The sequence below is a fragment of the Cavia porcellus genome, unplaced genomic scaffold (genome assembly GCF_034190915.1).
Source record: "Cavia porcellus strain 051 isolate PalLab524CR breed Dunkin Hartley unplaced genomic scaffold, mCavPor4.1 scaffold_31, whole genome shotgun sequence".
NCBI classification, from domain to species: Eukaryota; Metazoa; Chordata; class Mammalia; order Rodentia; family Caviidae; genus Cavia; species Cavia porcellus.
The window spans coordinates 3,680,617-3,694,028 of record NW_026947514.1 but is presented as its reverse complement, the minus strand read 5'-3'; the positions used below and the strand labels follow the sequence as shown (position 1 = coordinate 3,694,028).

Genomic DNA, 13,412 nt, shown 5'->3' with positions numbered 1-13,412 from the left:
GAAACAGGAGATTGTGCGGGCTGGTGGTGGAGACTGTGTCATCATCGGAAGATTACAACTAATCCTGCTCTGCTTGCCAGGACCGTCTAGGTTGTCTGGTTGGTACTGGATCCATTTTAATACCTGCCTTGTGTTCTGCAGAAAGTAGGCCTCGTGGTGAAGGTGATGCCACGCTCCGATGGACAACTTGGACCCCATCCCATGGACAGCAGGCCAGGCCCGAGCCCTGTGGGTAACGGCGCGTCTGTGATTTTGAGCTGGGTGACTGGTGCGTGAGTATTTATTGCCTTATTAAACACGAATGTTTCTGTACATAAAACTCAAGATGGGACACTCACGAACCAAGGCTGGTTAACCTAGTTAGGATAACCAGCAGCAAACGAAGCCGAATATCACCAGGCTGCCCTCTGCGCAGGAAATGAGCAAAGGGAACAGTGGCACATCTGTGCATCTCCGCCTTGCTCTGTCTCTCTGTTTGGGTCCCAGGTCCGCCCAGGTGTCACGTCTGTCTCGCGAGTCTCTAGCTTTTGTGTTGGTGGTGGGTTCGTGTCTGCTTATGGATTTAGTAAGCCTAAATGGGTACAGACATAAATAAAACCAAAGAAGGTTTAACACGGACTAAGGAAGACAGTGCAACATGATCTGTAATTTATACTTACACGATTCTCCAAACATCAGAGGCCTTGCAACAATAATATCTACACTCTTTGCCTTAGTATGATACAGTTCTTCTTTTAATATCCGTGTCTTGCTTTGTGTAACAGTTTCCTACCAGGTCACCCAGAAAGAAGGAAGACAGTGGTAGTTTTCTATGAATTAGGTTTAAGGTGCATGTTTCTGTGATATGTTAGGGGCTAAAATTCATGAGGGCCGAGACTGGACAGTGAGGCTAGTATTTTGTCAACCAAGGCTTTTTCAGTTCTACCAGGGGCCTCCTAGCCGATGCTCCGCGGTGCTGATTTTTCTGATAGTTTCTTTCTGTTGCCCGCTTCTTTGTTTCTGCTCACAGGCAATATTCTCAAAGATTCTGCCTCTACCTAAATAAAGCATTGGAGAAGATTCAGGTAATAGTTGTGTTCTGGAATCTTTGGCTAGAGCATTGCTCATGAGTATGTATGAATACATAAGTGAATGGATGAAAAATTTAATGGATAAATCAAGAGAGGGCCAATTCCGGACACAGATAATAACACTGCACAGTGTCCAGTTTTTCTGCTGCTTTGGCATCCATTTGACAGTGAGCTTAACTTCCTCGGACCCGAAGCAGGCTCAGTCACCCTCAGTTTCCGGTTCTCCACCTCCTTCTGTTCCTCAGTGGGGCAGACTTGTGACTGCCTCCTGCTGAGCCCATCCCTAGGGGACAGCTCAGTACACTCCACGGCCTCCCACAGCCCAAACCATATGTTTAAAGCCTCAGCTCTGACCCAAAGAGAGCATCCTTTCTTCAGGAGGTCACTTGAGGAAGGCTGTCTTAGGCTCTTGAGGTCTGTACGTGACCAACCGCTTCTGCGGTCCCCTCTGTGTCCTTGTGTCTTGTGTGACCAACAGACCTGGTTCTTTGCTGTTTCCAGGTCACGGGTCCTCTGGAGAATGGTTTTCCTGTTGGAGTACGTAGAACGCAGCTTAGACAAGACTTCTAAGGGCGTCTCTTGGGATAAACAAGTTGGCCATGAGCACGATCTGGCTCTGGGAGGTGTCCTAGGCAGCAGGCTGGTATCAGAATAAAGAAATGTCCAGTGGAAAGTGTGCTGGACACGTTTGGAGCCCTCTTTCCTGAATTTCTGTCCCAGCAGGGCTAGGATTGATAGTTCTTCTCTTGAGGGAGACCTGAAGACCAAATCAGAGTGAAATCAGTGCTCATTGTCCTAGAATTACGATCATTCTGATTATGGGCATCCATGGTGCTTTTAAAGTGATGTGTGTTGGTTGAGCAATTAGCCATGTACCGTTGGTGTTGGCCGTTGATTTGAGCACTGAAGGTAAAAAGTTCCATAAACATAGCAAAGACCCAAGCAAGGGCTGCTGATGAGAGGGAGCTCAGTTGGAAGGACTGAAGTTTATTTTATCTGTTCTCCTGACCGCCAGGAAGATAACCTGGCCTGTTTAGTTTTTTGGGTGTTTTTTTTGGTCTGGTTGTTTGTGTTTCACTGTGTATGTGTACATAGTGTGTTTAAACATTTTTCTGCAAATATAGATCTAGGTTACTTAGTCTTTGAGCAAGGATCATAAACTGAACTGAAATTCTGTGTCCAGTGTGCTAGCTGTGGATCGAGGGATCAGGTTTATGGTTGCCTTCACAGTTTAGAACATGGGCTTTGCCCAAAGGCTCGTGTGTTTGGAAGGTGATTAGGTTGTGGAGTGGAGGGTGTGCTCATTGGTGGATTGGCCCAGTGAGGTATTAATTCAAAGCTGGCTTACTGGTAGGCCGTGGGGTCTGATTAGAGGTTAGTCCCCAGGGGCGGTGACATGTCTCCCTCTTGGCTCCTCCCTTGGCGCTGTTTCCTGAATGCCATCATAAGCAGCTTTCCATGCCCTTTTGACATTTGAAGCTGCCAACCATGGACTGGCATTCCGGAAACCGTGAGCCGAGGTGAACCTCTCCTCTAGTTTGGTGCTTTGTTCCAGGGATGAGGAAACTAGCTAAGATAGTTGCTTAGGAAAACTTCTTTAGAAATGATCAAATCCAATAAAAGAGAACTGAAGAGGAAAGCAGATCATGAGTACGGGCACAGATATTCTAGTAAGGTTCATTAAAAACAGTTCCAGACTGTTAGCTCTGTCCATCTGAGCTTTCTGCCATGCTGGGGACATTCAGGAATTAGTTCTGTCCATTAAATCAGCCGGGAGCCATGGGAGCTACTGAGTACTTGAAAATGGGGTTTAATGTGTAGGAGAAACTGAATTTTTACACTTCATTTTTTATAGATTTAAAGTGTACAATCCTGTGGCTATGGCTACTCCCTTGGTGGGGTTAGATGCTTGGTTCGTGGGAGTATTTTGAACGTTAAATATAAACAAGGACTTAATTCATATAAACGAAGGTTAATCATGGGCCCTTCATGGGGCTGTGCTATAAAACAAGTATCGTGATGAATGGAGTTCTGTACACTGAGTTACAGTATCAAAAAAGTCACCAATTCATGAAAATACGAAATAGGCTTATTCTTTTTTTTTTTTTTTTTTGTCTTTTTCGTTTTTACCAGTACCAGGGATCGAACTCAGGACTGCCTGCTTGCAAGGCAGGCACTTATGCCACTGAGCTAAATCCCCAGCCCCTCATTTTGTTTTATTAACAGTTCTCGTTCACATGTATGCTCCCGTTGGTGTGACATGTCCGCGGTGCTGAAGATCTGTGGGTCTTGATTGGAGAAAGTCAGAAGGTCGGAGTTGTAGTTTACGTGTTGAGCAGTGGTTCTGGGTAGACCCAATATATTGTTCCGTGATTTGCTTCAAAAAATAATGCACAGATCGTAGCGTGCTTACAAGGTGCAAGGGGGATCACGTGTCTACATGCAGGAGCCGGGTCTCTTCTGTGGCGGGGTGCAGGTGTGGAAGGGGTGCAGAGGGCCGTGTAGCTGGTAGCCTTGGTACTTAACAAAGGCCAGGCCTGAATCAGTCATGGGAATATTTCCAGCAAATGTCACCCTACTGTACTCCTACAAGTCGGTGACGATATTGACTTTGTGTCCACTCATGAAATGTAGTCATTCACTCTTGAAAATATGTCAGTAGTCCATAAAGCCAGTGCTTTGCGTGAAAATCCGGAGGATCTGGTGGGACATGATCCCTTTTTGTTATACATTCCGCAGAGTGTTTGTCTGTCATCTGTGTGGGAAGCCTGCCCTGCGCAGGACGGCCATGGTGACCCTCTCTGGGAGCAGAGGATGTTACAGGCACCACGGCCACCTCCACTGTCACCTTCAGCCCTGCAGGGAAGGCCAGGTACGTCCAAGGGTGCTGTGTAAGCAGAGGTTTACGACCTTTACCTGTCTTTGTCTTGGATCTCTTCAGTGGAGTCACTGAATTACTGAAAATCACGGCTTGGTGAGTCCTTGGAAAATGGAGCCTGGCTTGTGGACTCACAGTGGGCAGATCCAAGACAAAGAGACCATTTTTATTAGTATTGTAATATTCCACTTTAATTTGATACCACTTTCTTTTTGGTAATGGGAGTCAAACTTGGGACCTTGTCCTTGCTGGCCTGGCGCTGAGCCCCTGACCTGTCACCCCAGCCTACTGCCCTCCCCGGACCCAGATGGCACACGGTAAGGTGAGCTTCCAGTCAGGACTATTATGGAAGGGGACACTGGCTTCATATATCCCAGGTTGACCTTAAACTTGAGGCAAGCCTCCTGTTTCAGCCTCCTGATTGCTAGGACTGAAAGGTACACATCACCAAATTTACTTCTTAAAAATCTACCTTTTACAAAGCCTAAAAGTAAATATATATATGTGGCTTGCATGCATTTTTACTGGCTAGTGCTGCCATCTTGCCATGGAAGGAATATTAAGGGTCTGTCCTTGCGTGTTTTTCAACCTGTGAGCATTGACTGCATAATTAATGGTCATTCAGTGGATGAATCATGAATAATAATTTTAAATATTTTTTGTATATTAAAACCCGTAAAAACAATGCGCTATGGTTAATTACTTTAGGCGAGCAGTTTAGTAACAGGTGTATGTAATAATCAGTTCAATTATGTTTGGGTTCCTCACATGTTGGTAGTGTTTACCTGTCTTATATTTATCGATTTCAGGGATAATGAATTACCTGAGCAAATGCTAATTAGGTAATGAAATGGTTTCGAGCCACGTGTAGAAATGCCGGGTGGGGACACAGAGGGGCGGAGGTGTCCGCGGCTCCACTCAGCCACCTGTGCCCCACTTGAGAGAGGTCCCGTCCCCTCTGCGCAAGGGTCTGCAGCGAGGGCCGAGGAGCTTCCTCGGGTCTTGGTTGTAGATTTCAGGGCTCATGATTACTCTGTAAGTGAATCAATGACTAAATCATTAAGCAAATTGAATAAATGTACTGTAAGGAAATTCATTAAACATCTATGAAGCAATGAGTGCAGAGGAGGGCGCGGGAACCCGTGCACGTGCTGGAGACAGAACTGTGTTTATACGTCGGGGAGCCGGAAACACGCGCACACGCACACGCGTGCACACACAGTGCCGTGAACAGTTTTCTTTTTCTGAAGAAAGGGTGAGATTTTCATATAAATAAGATAGTGCAGGGCCTCTGTGGAAACTAGTAGGTGGTAAGAACTTTGCTTAATCCAACAAAGGTGGAGCTATTTTCCTCTGGGGCCAGGGATGGACGGACAGATGTTTTCCTAGAATTTTTGAGCACTTTCTTTGAATTCTCAGCTATGCACAGAAGGGGAGTGAGTATGTTTTTATCATAATTAGTTGAGCGAGAGGGAAGATGATGGACCAGGGATGAACATAAATTAGGAAGCAATGTTGTGATAAAGCCCTTCATCCATTACTGATGCCCATACAAAGGGGCTGAGATCCCGGCCCCTGTTTAAAGTTCACAGATAAATTCATGTTATATTGTTTTAAGTTTGAGCAGCTGATGAATTGTTATTTCTTAATTACACTTGGAAGACAGATATCGCATTAAATTAATCTGGCAATTAAATAAACAGACAAGGGGCTATAGATGCAAGCAGTGCCTAGAATGATCTGTCAATGAAAAATAAAATAATACTCAAAGAATGAGCTATTAGGAAAAATGAGCCATGAAGCAATTTAAAATCCATTTGATTTGGAACAAATAGGAGCTATTAAGAGAAGGTGGAAGAGAGAAACTGTAGTTTAATATTTTGTTTTTTAAAAAAAATCCTGGTTGGTCTATGCTGTCATTGATAAAGTACAATGTTCTGAGACACGACGCACCAAGGAAAGAGGGAAGGCGCAGGTTGTCACGGAAGGAAGTGGAGGGGATCATGGATTTTTTGTATTAAGTCTTTAAAATTTGGAGACAGGCAGGCACCGCTCTGGAGAGTGAGGGGTCGGCAGTGCTAAGGGTGCATGGCAGAGAGGTCCCTGGGGAAGGGTGACAGAGGCATCACCTCTGCAAGAGAGACTGACAGCAGAAAGGGGGCCTGGGCATAAACCTTACTGTGGCTCAACAAGGATGTACATGAATAAAGAAAAAATGGCACAAACTGAAACCACTAATAATTACCCAGGGGCATCTGCATCAAGGATTTGGAATAAATCCTGAGGTCTGTTATAAAAGCAAATCCAGTCATTGCCTCCGTGGGACTTGGGTGCAGTGGGGCGCAGAGGCATGTCGCTCCTGGGTTCCTGTGGACGCAGGTCTGCGTGCTGTTATTATTGGAGTCAGTGCTCAGGTAAAGAAAGAAAGGTGACAGTGAGTGAAGACCACAGGAGACCAGTGTCCATTCACCGTGCCAGGGCGTAGTGAGATATTAATGCTTGGAGGATTTCAGAGGAGCTGCGACCTAATAAATACAATGCGCAGGGCTGTCACCACCTTGGCTAAGGAACACAGATAGATGTATGTCAAGTTTCATTAGTTTTCTGAAGGGGTGCTTGTTAATTTTATAAAGGATAATGTCAAGGGCAGAGGGCTGACCCAATGGCAGAGTAGGTGGCGTGGCCCAATGATAGAGTAGAGGGCGTGGTCCAATAGTAGAGTAGGGGGCGTGGCCCACTGGGGGGAGGACATGCCTAACATACATAGGCTCTGAGTTTAATTCTTCCACAAAGGGTTAAAAAGATCCGAAGAATTTCATTAAAAAGAAGGCAGACATAATAAATGATTCAGGACTACATAACTGATAGAAGGTCAAACACAGACCAAGGTTAAGAATGTGTGATGTGATAGGGATTTTGATTAGATCAATTCTGGTGAATGAGATTTGTTTAAAAAATACACACATTTAGTTGTTTACTGTGAAGAGTGGATTTATGGGCAGATGTCAGTGCTATCTGGAACTCTTCTTCAAATTGTATAGGTTGCTACGTGTTGATGGTATTTGTATTGATTGATTACATTTGAGATTTAACCCAGGGTCTTCACATTGAGCTATATTCCCAGCCTTTAAAAAGATTTTCATTTTGAGTCAGGAATTCCCTAAGTTAAGTTAACATGGCTGGCCTCCAACTTGTGATCCTCCTGCCTCAGCCTCCAAGAGTGATGTGTACCACGATCCTGGGTTTTCCTGTTGTTTACACAGGGCTGGGGATCGAACCTAGTGCCTGACTGGTGCTCAGCCAATACTTTACTACTCAGCAACATTTCCAGCCCTTGATGATGTTTTTATGAGCAAATTAAATAAGGAATTATTTGAAGGAAGGAAAACACAGACTGATGAGGGTACTTGTGTCATTTAAAAAGTTAGTGCTCGGGCTGGGAGTCCTATGCGGGACACTTGCCTAGCATAGAAGAAGCTCTGGGTTCCATCCCCATCACTGGGGTACGGGGGACGCAACAAAATAAAAAAAATCCATGCAAAGTTCATCATTATAAGAACCAGTGTATATTGTCCATATACATAATAGGAGCCCAGCACTTCCCCCATTTGGATTAAGGGCACAGAGACTGTTATTCATAATAATATTTTAGACCATTCTGCATTCACTTTGAAAAAATGAAAATACACACAAATTAAGATCATTGGTAAATAGCACATAACTGAATAATTGAATAAATTTATAAAGTTGGGTCAAATGTATAGGATTGGTGTGAATGTAGAAAGAAATAAAGCAAATGAAACCAAATTTTGATGGCAAACCTGTAAGAACGCCTCTAGGTTCTCACCTGTGTATGTACTGTTCAGTAGCCAGGATCAGCCAAGTTCTTATTCTACTACAAGTGTAGATCCAGAAGATTTGGTTACGTTACATACATTACTAATCACAGTCATAAATGAGAAAGGGGCTTTCGGGGGCTGAGAGAGCCGGGGTGTTTGTGGTATCTGGCACAGGGAGTACTAAGATTCCACTTAAAAGAATTGCAAATCTCCATTGCTCTCTGAATTTTGTAAAAACTGCCTTTTACTCCACAGGTGTAATGGGCTCACTCTGAATCCTTCGTGGTCTGGAGTTGAAGCTGTTGGTTGTCACTTCTGTGGAGAAACAACAAAGGGACTCATGTAAGTCACCGTGTTTCTGGTCCTGGTTTAGAGGGGATGCACATGCTGTCCACAGACTCAGTGTTAAGGGATGAACGGCACCCAGGACCCACAGTGAAGGGAGAGGGGAAGGGAAGTGTCTTCCACCCAGGGTGACACTGCGGGCCATGCATCCACAGGTTCACCAGACTCAGTGATTCTTGGGTGCTTGTGTCCCTGAAAGCATCCCCTGTGTATGCTTAACACATAATTAAGAAGCCACATAAAATTTGAGAAATCGAAGAATGATAGGCATGGACCAATGCGAGGAATGTGTCATGAACCACGCGCTAAGATTCAGCATCTGAGTATGCTTGACCTCCACTCAACATGATGTCAGGGAGCGCTGTACACATTTGTGTGGTTGCTTTACACCTTCTTCTGGTTTTGTTGCATGTTGCAATGTGTCCATCAGTAATGCCTCTGGTCACGGTTGAGGATGCAGAGCGCTGTCATGTGCAGTGAGGGTGCTCGCTGTACTTTGAGGGTTGAGGACAGAGAGACGTGGGGTGAGGGAGGCAGCCCCTTTCCTTTTTTTTAAAATTTTATTTAAATAAGAGAAAAAAACTAGTAAAAGGGTACAAGTGATACAGAATTTAAAAAAAAACGGTAAGAAATCACTAGTTAATAGATTACATATTGACATCTTAGAAATAGTTGTTCAAGTTACAAAATTAAAGCATATAAAATGGACATTCAAACAGTGAGACTGCAAACAGTTATATTCAATGATCCAATGAAAACTTAGTAATATGGTCATCTATCTTACACACCTAAACACACTTGCAGTTGTATCCTTTAGAGCACTTTCTTTTCCTCTCTTTCTTACAATAACATTTACACATTTTGGGTTTTATTACTCCCACAGTTCTTATTACTTTTTTTTGGAAGAGAATAAAGCCAAATGTGACAAAACAAAGTAGTCAGTCAAAACAAAGGATGGACATAGTACATGATATAAAAACAGAATTCAAGGTAATCAACAATGGTTACAATAATGCCTCTTGATACCTTAAAAAGAATTGCCTATATCATCAGGTATAATAAAATTGAACAAAACAGTACAGAACAAGACCAATAAAATCTAAACATTGGAGACCTTACAGAACTTCAAAAGAAGATAATAGTCAAACCAGAATGGGCCTCATAGTGAATCTTATTGCCTTCAAAGTAGTTGCCTATACCATCAAACTTGATACTATCAAACAGAACAAATAGAGTAAAATTAGTCAAAACAAGATGCTAAGAGCAAAACAGGGCTTCAAATCAAGTTAATAGGAAATCAAAAAATTTATAATATATCCTGCTAATTATTAAAAGTTTTTTCCCTTAATTAAAAAAATAAAAAATAATTAAATTTGAAAAAGGGGGGAGATTGAGATAAAAGAGGACAGAACAACAATACAGGTCAGAACACAACATTTTAAGCAACATAGTATTTCACCACAAGATAACCCAGCTTAATAGTAGTTACCATAGTGTCCCTTTCCTTGAAATATTTGAGTATAACTTCGTATACTATAGCATCAAACATATCAAGACAGTGTGAAAACATTCAAGAGGATTCAGGGTATTTAGAACTAGCTAACAGAAAACAAACAATGGTTTCTGTATTATCTCTTTGTCTATAAAAAATTTTGTTTATACTATCCCTGGATGAGCAATATAAGAAACAAACAGAATACATAAAGCAGATACAAAGAGATATACAGGAAATCAAAAATTCCAATGAAAGCTGTAAAAACCACATCAATAAAAGTGAAGATAGACTTTCAGACCTCGAAGACAAGATTGCAGCTAGTGAACAGGAAAGGAAAGGTCTTTTAAAAATAACAAGGAATGAGGAAATAACAATTCAACAGCTGCAAGATGATGCAAAGAAAAACAACATACGATTGATAGGGATTAATGAAAAAGAAGGGGATGACATACAGGATGTCAAGAGGATATTTAGAGAAGTAATAGCTGAAAATTTGCCAAACATGAGAACGGACACTGACATCAGGATCAGTGAAGCATACAGAGCTCCAAATAGTGATAACCAAAATAAAACTACACCCAGACATATAATAATCACCATCCCAGAAATCCAACATAAAAATAGAATATTAAAAACTGTCAGAGAGAAAAGACAGATCACTTTCAAAGGAAAACCTATCAGAATCACAGCAGACTTCTCAGCACAGGCAGCCCCTTTCCCAACAGGCCATCTGTATGGCCGTGCGTCTGATCACAAAGATGCTGTGTCTCCTAGCTCTGGGAAACAGCTGGGAATGGCATTTTGCACCAGCAAAGTTCTTAGATTTTTGAGGTGCATGGGTCTTAACATTTTTAATTGGCAAAACCATGAAAGAATCAGTGAAGAAGGTCTAGACAGGAAAAGGAGGAGAAAGTGTTGGGCCTGTGATGAGTACTTGGAGGGCAGATGAATTCATAATTTTGATTCAACCCTCACTGAAGTCCGTGAGAAAAAGATGAGGTTGCTTTCTCTGGGGGTGGAACGACAGTGTAAATTCTAGTGTACAGGGTTCTGGCGTTGGGGCTGCCTAGTGTCTGGGTGGGGCTCACTGTGCATCAGCTGGCGCATGGATGAATAAATGTGTAAGTAAACATGCAGTTGTCAGGTAGGACCCTTGGGGAGGCTGCTGGCTTTGGGTGTATTTGAGGAGGAGGAAGAAATAATTACATGGGCAAGCGATTATGTGACTATATAGTTGAAAACAACCAAGAGTGGACCATTGGAGAAAATGACTTATAGGGCCTTTGTTGTGATTCATCTGCGCTCCCTGAATTTTATGAAAAATATTGACAAAAGCCCATGCAGGAGATGTAATCTGGTATTGTTGCGGACATGGAACAGGTGGGCTACTATTAGGAGTTTTGGTGTTCAAGTGAGAAGCCTGTGAATCACAGGTTCTTGTGTTGCTTTTTGTTTTTGAATATGGTGCCATCTCATGCCAGCTGTGGACAGGTGGTCACAATGGGGTGTGGAATAAGGCTAGGGACAGGCTACTCTGCCTGCCAGGCCCAGGCTCTTAGAATACGGGTTTAGTTCAGGGAGAAAGATCTGTGATGAGAATGTTTCAGTTCTGGGTTGTTGACTGATTTACTATTTTTTCTCAAGAAAGAGCTGAGCAGGACCTAAGGTTGAGAATGTATCATATGACAGGATCAAGACTAAGCATGTTCACTAAGTTTTTATTTAAGAACTCAAAATAGGATCTAGGTGGTTACATCGTGGCCAGTTAACGGCTATTCAGTGTCCTTGTCCCTCACGTTCAGTATTGTTGGAACTGATGTGTTGTTATAAAGGAAGAAGAAATATGTTCATATTGATACCAGTTCTACAGAAGGGCCAATGAGGAACATGTGTTATAAACCAAAGATAATGATTACTCTTGTTATACCCGGATGTTGCCAGATAAATGACTAGAACTCGACGTTTCTCCCTCTTCAGTTAAAGTGCCCGTTGAAATGTGTGTAACAGTTCTTCAGAAAAGTGGATAATTAATTTATTCCATGCAAATTATAGTCATGAATAAATGAATGAATCACTAGACATGTAAATTAGAAAAATTTACACATCACTCATGAGACTGTGCCATGAAGCAAAGATTCACATTTATCCAATTTTGCCCAAGTGAGGTCTATTCAAGTCAATCACGTAGCTTTGCATTTGTGGACTGGGGTATGCAGACAGAGATTTCCAGTAGATACGGTTCTTATCCCCATGTCCATGTTCACTGTGCCATTTAAAACATAAACTAAAGAAGCCAGTAATTATGAAATGCTGCTCCTGGGCAAATGTGAGATGACACTTTTGATTTATCAAATACTGCAAGACAAAATTCTACTCAAAAACCCAACAGTAAGCTCTTCGTTTTGGAAATCTGTGTGTTACTTCACCAGCTAAGTGTCTCACCACTTATTTAATCATCCTGTAATGCTAAGGTCTAGGCTCTTACCTCTGCGGGCTAGAAAAGAAGAGGTATATAAGTAATAGCTAGCCTTTAATGTTCTGGGGTTGGGAGTTTGATTTGTGGGTGTTGCCTGGATTTTTCAAAGTAGGAAATGGATTCATTCATGAATAAAACTAACTAACACCAGCATGGCTATCGATGGGGATGTGCTCAGATTTGAAATTTATGATAAATCTGATTCTGCACTAGTGAAATCCAATAAAAAAAGATGCAGGATGTTTCATTCATGTTCGTGGCTGCTCCATGTTCTGCTTCATGTTTGCACTGTGATTCAGTTAAGAACCTCTCCACTGACAAGGATTTAAGATACTAATTCATGAGGAAAAGCACAGAGGGAGATGGCTAATATCGCCTGTGTTCTCTGGGTTATGGAGTGAGATTGTTGTTCCTGGTTTATTCTTTGCACCATCTTGAAATGAAGAAGGCTACACAGGCCAGTGGCTGTCATGGGTTCAGGGTGAAATGTGGGTGTTAATTTATATACGCAAAACATGTGAGTCCACTCTAAATGTGCTCTCGTCTGCCAGCTGTGTGGCACAGGAGCCTTCAGACTGTGACTAGGAATATTAAAGCGTGCTGCTAGACTTTTTTGCTTCAGGAGAATTTATCATATAATTATTTAGTGAGTCATTGACTCAAAGTATGAGCAATGTACAAATAAAGCAGGAAAATATATCAAGTGTAGAATAATAAGTATTTCGTGATGTATGAATCAAAGATGTTGATTAAACTCTGTAATGTTGGAGGACTATTAGGAAAAAAATGAACCTCTGTATTTCTTCTGTAGGAGAAGCTTTAGAGCAAAAGTTACAGATAAGTCAAAGAGTTTGATCTTAGTTCTTCCTGTCTGTGAATTATACTATACATGAAGCAATGCAACAATAGAGTTGTGTGAATAGTGGCTGATTTTGCAACTCTGCAGTGAAATAATTAGTATTATGTCTTATGTTTGCTAAAGCACTGGGTCTCGTGATGTGAAGATTGTCTCCCTTTTGGTTTTACATAAAGGATATAGTTGTTGCATGAATACCCAGGTTGTTTTGAATTGGTGATATACAGCTGGTTGTAGGCTTTTATTTTAAAGAAATCATTTATGTAAAAAAATTCTGTTTCAAATAATGGCCTAGTGGAAAGAAGCCTCAATATAGACTACTAGTTTGCATATGGTAGTATTACTAATCCAGTTTTGTTTGCTGAATACTAGTTTTTTTTTTAAAAAAGACATGTTATCTGTGAGTTACCAGCAGACAGAGATAGAGATAGAGACAGAACCAGAGATAGAGAT

At 42.0% G+C, this 13,412-nt stretch overlaps 1 long non-coding RNA gene across 1 annotated transcript in view; it reads left to right on the top strand.

Moving 5' to 3' along the window:
- LOC111754908 (uncharacterized) overlaps positions 1 to 13,412 on the top strand; it is a 164,869-nt gene that overhangs the window by 25,051 nt on the left and 126,406 nt on the right. The window contains exon 7 of the long non-coding RNA XR_010044870.1: positions 142 to 13,412. This exon is cut by the window's right edge and continues 15,222 nt beyond it. This is a non-coding gene — a long non-coding RNA (uncharacterized LOC111754908). The remainder of the gene's footprint in view (positions 1 to 141) is intronic.